Below are 6,168 nucleotides of genomic sequence, written 5' to 3' on the forward strand. Positions count from 1 at the left end.
CCTACCAGATGACACACCAAGTACTCGCCTGCCTGTCTCTCTGATCACCTTGGTTGTCGTCGTCCAGTCTTCCGGGAGCTTCGGTTGTCCATCGAGAGCCTGTCTCACCTCTTTCCGGAAGGCCGCACAACATTCTTCCTTTCTCAGCTTCCACCACCTGGTTCTCTGCTCTACCTTGGTCTTCTTAATCTTCCTACCCACCACCAGAATCATCCTACATACTACCATCCTATGCTGTCGAGCTACACTCTCCCCTACCACTACTTTACAGTCACTAACCTCCTTCAGATTACATCGTCTGCACAAAATATAATCTACCTGCGTGGTTCTACCGCCGCTCTTGTAGGTCACTATATGTTCCTCCTCTTTTGGAAATAAGTGTTCACTACAGCCATCTCCATCCTTTTTGCAAAGTCCACCACCATCTGCCCTTCAAAGTTCCTTTCCTGGATGCCGTACTTACCCATCACTTCTTCATCGCCCCTGTTTCCTTTACCAATATGTCCATTACAATCTGCACCAATCACAACTCTCTCGCTGTCTGGGATGCTCAGAACTACTTCATCTAGTTCCTTCCAGAATTTCTCTTTCAACTCTAGGTCACATCCTACCTGTGGTGCATAGCCGCTAACCACATTATACATAACACCCTCAATTTCAAATTTTAGTCTCATCACTCGATCTGATACTCTTTTCACCTCCAAGACATTCTTAGCCAGCTCTTCCTTTAAAATAACCCCTACTCCATTTCTCTTCCCATCTACTCCGTGGTAGAATAATTTAAACCCTGCTCCCAAACTTCTAGCCTTACTACCTTTCCACCTGCTCTCTTGGATGCACAGAATATCAACCTTTCTCCTAATCATCATGTCAACCAACTCCTGAGCTTTTCCTGTCATAGTCCCAACATTCAAAGTCCCTACACTCAGTTGTAGGCTCTGTGCATTCCTCTTTTTCTTCTGACGCTGGATCCGGTTTCCTCCTCTTCTTTGTCTTCGACCCACAGTAGCTGAATTTCCACCGACGCCCTGCAGGTTAGCAGTGCCGGGGGCGGGCGTTGTTAACCCGGGCCACGACCGATCCGGTATGGGATTCTTTAGATGAACGCTCATATTTGTTTGGCACAGTTTTTACGCCGGATGCCCTTCCTGACGCAACCCTCTGCATTTATCCGGGCTTGGGACCGGCCTACAGATTGCACTGGTTTGTGCCCCCATAGGGCTGCATTGACCACAGTGCTCACTATCTTAGATATAGATCTAGTAATACTAATAGTATAATCAGTTGCCTTTAAAATATTATATATATTTTGAGATATATACAGTGCCCTCCATAATTATTGGCACCCCCAGTTAAGATGCGCTAAAAGCCTTAAAATAAATTCAGTTTATTGCAGAAGAATACTGTCACACTGAAAATTTTAGGAAAATGTAACCTTCCACTCAAATGAATTGGAAGAAAATAAAAAAATCTGACAATGTTTTTTTTCATTAAATCACCTGTTCCACAATTATTGGCACCCTTAAGAAGTCCCACGAAATAAATATAATTGAAGCATTTCTGTCATTTCAACAGTTGTTTATAAAGTTTACCAGAGTATGTAGGAACATTTAATTAGTAATTCATCACTTCCTGCTTCCCTGGGTTATAAATATGACGTGACACAGAGGCCATTTTTCTTATCCACTCTTAAACATGGGAAAGACAAAGGAAACAGCATACAAGTGAAGCAGGTGTGCGTCGACCTTCACAGGTCAGGCAGAGGCTACAAGAAGATTGCCACTCAACTGCAGCTGCCCATATCCACTGTGAGAGGAATAATTAAGAAGTTCAAAACAACTGGAACAGTGGTAAACAAGCCTGGACGAGGACCCATGTTTATTTTGCCACCACGCACAGTGAAGAAGATGGTAAGAGGAATCAAAAAAATCTCCAAAGCTCACTGTTACAGAATTACAACAAATGGTAGCATCCTGGGGTCACAAAGTCTCCAAATCAACCATCAGGCGCTGTCTACACGACAACATGCTGTTTGGGAGGCATGCACGGAGAAAACCTTTCCTCATTCACAATCATAAACGCAAACGTCTGGAGTTCGCCATGCGGTATTGGGGCTTCAACTGGGGCCGTGTGCTTTGGTCAGATGAGACCAAGATTAAGCTTTTTGGCAACAAACACTCTTAAGTGGGTCTGGTGTGCCACGGAAGATGCACATGCTGAAAAGCACCTCATACCCACTGTGAAGTATGGGGGTGGGTCAGTGATGTTCTGGGGCTGTTTCGCTTCCAAAGGCCCGGGGAACCTTGTTAGGGTGCATGGCATCATGAATGCTTTCAAATACCAGGACATTTCTGTTGCCCTCTGCCCGAAAGCTGAAGATGGGTCGTCACTGGGTGTTTCAGCAAGACAATGACCCCAAACATATGGCCAAATCTACACACAAATGGTTCACCAGACACAAAATCAAGCTCCTCCCATGGCCATCTCAGTCCCCAGACCTCAACCCCATAGAAAACCTGTGGGGTGAGCTGAAGAGGAGAGTACAGGGGAGAGGACCCAGGTCTCTGGATGATTTAGAGAGATTCTGCAAAGAGGAATGGCTGAAGTTGTCGTTGTCTTTTCTCATCTTCTGAAACATTGTAGGAGAAGATTAGGTGCTGTTTTGTTGGCAAAAGGGGGTTGCACAAAGTTTTGACACCAGGGACCAGGGGTGCTCATAATTGTAACACATTATTTGATGTCAAATAATTATTTCTTTATGTGGGATTATTTTCCCACTGAATAAATGCATTTCTATTGAAGGTTGGATTTTTTCTTTTTTTTCCATTAAGGTCCCATATTATTTAGAAAAAAAAAAATTAGCCGCTAAAAAACCCATCTTAACCAGCGGTGCCAATAATTATGGAGGGCAGGCAGTGTATGTGTGTGTATGTATGTATATAGTGCGTGTGTGTATATATATATATATACTTTCGTGAAAATTCCTGAAAATACAAATGTGAGCACTAGGGGGGTCCGGGGGCATATATATATACACACACACACACACACACATACATTTGAAAAATGTACGGGTGTGGTCAGTCATGCTCGCAGACAAAGTTGCGTGTGATTAGAGATGGCCTTAAAATAACTTAGTGTATAAATATGACAACTGTAAATGTTGAGTTAACAATGTTTATGAAATAAACACAAATTAATGTCAAGACCACACAAAATAAGCTACGTCTTGAGAGAATGGGAAGGGAGGGGTGTCACTCTTACTGGTGTTAGTGCCTCAACGTGGCTAGGCTCGTGGAAGCAAAACAACGAACTCAAACGCATGTTCATCAATGTTGTCAACTAATATCCGGATTAATTTTAGGCTATTTTCCGGAACAATTTTCATGAAATTTTAAAAATCCAGAATTTCGGGAAAATCCGTTTGACTTTAATCACTCTACATACTTTACACACAAAAAAGGTAGGGAAATTTGGCTTTGGGGGGAAACTTCAGGATGAGCCTAAAATGCCCGATACAGTGGAATTCCACACAAATGGTGAAAATTTTCAGATAACTGATGGCCATTTTTTAAACCTGAGAAAAAAAATCTTGAACAAACAGATAAACCGCCACTACGCATTTTTGAGGTTTGTCAAGTACCTCGCCATCGCGAGGCTTCTAACAGGATTTTCTCAGTGAGGTGGCTATTTACAAGATGTACTCATCAGGTTGCAACAGAATGAGTCAAGGAAGGCAAAAAGGTAGACATCCGTACAAATTTTAATTGCTCAAACACCTGCAAATGTTGCCGTGCAACTTGTGAGAGTACAGCAAGTTCACTTCGCACTTGTTCTGTATTCACAATAGGTGCGTCTGCTTGATGGGTCCACCATCACGGCAGTGTTTAAGGCCCAGGAGCCGCTGGCAGCCGTACGTGTCTATGTGCAGGTGAACGGCAACACGCCGGAGGGTCAGGACTTTACACTGCTGTCCCCTTACCCCCGTCAAGTCTACACTGATATGGATATGGAGAAGCCCCTCAAAGAGCTGGGTGAGACACATTGAAACATTTAGCTGTTCTGATGAGCATTACTCGGTTCATTCGAACTGTGCTGATTTAATCCCTTTCCCTTTGATTCCTCTCTGCTTAGGTTTGGTGCCTTCAGCTGTGCTGGTTGTTACCAAAAAGTAAGTGAGTTTAGGGAGAGCAATCTGCTTCCTGAGCCTACCTCACCACCTCCACTACATTTATGGAAGAAATAGACTGCATGGCTACTCCAAGCCTTTAGTTTCATCCTTTCAGTCTACTGGACTAATGATGGTTAAAGTTATCGGTCATATCAGCAAAGGGTTGAGAGAAAGCAATGGTTGTTTGGCTAGTTGATTTCACTATTTTTTGTTTTGAATGCAGTGATTAAATGTGCAGCAGTGTTCAAAATAATAGCAGTCTATTATGATGAATCCACATATTCAGTGTATTTTTTTTATCGCTACATGACAAGTTACCAGTAGGTGCAGTAGATTTTCAGAAAACCAACAAGACCCAGCATTCATGATACAGTATACACACTCTTTAAAGCTGGGCAATTTGTTGAAAAGGGTGTAAAAAAATAGTGTGCCATTCAATCATTGAGGTCATCAATTTTGTTAAAAACAGGTGTGAATCAGGTAACCCCCTATATAAGGATGAAGTGAGCACCTAAACAAGAATTTCTCTTTGGAAGCCTGAGTAAAATGGGTCATTCAACACATTGCTCAGAAGAACAGCGTACTTTATAAAAACTTTGATTGGATAGGAGAAACCAATTAAAGAGGTGTAAAAAAACAAAAATTAATAGGCTGTTCAGCTAAAATGATCTCTTCTTTCAGCTTGTCCCGTTAGCGGTCGCCACAGCTTGTCATCTCATATGAACGCATATTTGTTTGGCACAGTTTTACGCCGAATGCCCTTCCTGACGCAACCCCTCTGCATTTTAGCCGGGGGGTGGGGGGGGAGAGAAGCTTACAGCACCTGGTATTCCCAGGTGGTCTCCCATCCAAGTACTAACCAGGTCCAAACCCGCTTAGCTTCTGAGATCTGACGAGATCGGGCGTTCTCAGGTTAGCGTGGCCGTAAACCAGCTAAAATGATCTCTAATCCATTAAAATTGGAAGCAAAACCAGAGGTCACATGGCAGAAAATGGAAGCCGCAGACAGTTTGTGAGACGTCCCCCAAACTCCGAATTCAATCCATAGTACACAGTGAAGCATGGTGGTCAGCATCATGATACGGGCATGTTTCTCCTACTATGGTGTTGGGCCTATTTTATTGCATACCAGGGATCCTGGATCGGTTTGCAGATGTCAAAATTCTTGTAGAAGACATGCCCTTGAAATAGGTGTTTCAACAAGACAGTGACCCCAAACACGCTAGTAAGCATGCAAAGTCTTTGCTCCAAACCAACAAATTTAATGACATTTATATATATATAATATATATATATATACATACATACATACATACACACACACACATACTATTAGTTTAGTGATTCAAACTTAGAAACAAAAAAGATTGTACAAAATAGTTTTGAGTTCGTAAAGTCAACGGCAGACTGCTGTTCTTTTTAACACATCCTTTTCAACAACTTGCCCAGTTGCACAGTCTTGTGTGTGTATACTGTTTCATGAATGCTGGGGCTTGTTTGTTTTCTGAGAATCTACTGAACCTACTGGGAACCTGTTTAACATGTACCAATAAAAAAATGTACTGAAAACACGTATTAATCTGGTTAGTCACACGGGGCTGCTATTATTTTGAACACTTAATGTACATAGTAAAGCTTTCTGGCGTTTGATGGATATCAAAAACGTCAACGCCAAACATAATTCAGGTCCAACCAGATTCCTTCATGGTAAACTTTCTTCACTTCTTTATTTAAAAGGGCCTTAAAATGAGTTCACAATTTTGTGATTTTGTGAGATTCTACTTTGCCAGTTTTTATAAGTCAGAATATATTGACAAGTTGGTCTGCTTATTGACTTCAAGAATTTACTTTAAATAAAGCTGACTTGGAGAATTGCTGTGCTGTACTTTTGTTTATCTTGGTGGTCATTTCATGTGTTGGGAAAAGTTGGGTTGAGCATGTCACATGTACACAACTAGAGAAAAAAAATTCTTAAACCATAAAACACTGCATGTGAA

The 6,168-nt window shown here is 41.9% G+C and overlaps 1 non-coding gene across 1 annotated transcript; it reads right to left on the bottom strand.

Moving 5' to 3' along the window:
* Positions 1-4,982: 4,982 nt before the first annotated feature.
* Positions 4,983-5,101, bottom strand: LOC133509254 (5S ribosomal RNA). Its single transcript, XR_009797288.1, has one exon. It is a non-coding gene; the product is annotated as a 5S ribosomal RNA (ribosomal RNA).
* Positions 5,102-6,168: the final 1,067 nt, after the last annotated feature.

Source organism: Syngnathoides biaculeatus, chromosome 11 (genome assembly GCF_019802595.1).
Source record: "Syngnathoides biaculeatus isolate LvHL_M chromosome 11, ASM1980259v1, whole genome shotgun sequence".
Taxonomy (NCBI): domain Eukaryota; kingdom Metazoa; phylum Chordata; class Actinopteri; order Syngnathiformes; family Syngnathidae; genus Syngnathoides; species Syngnathoides biaculeatus.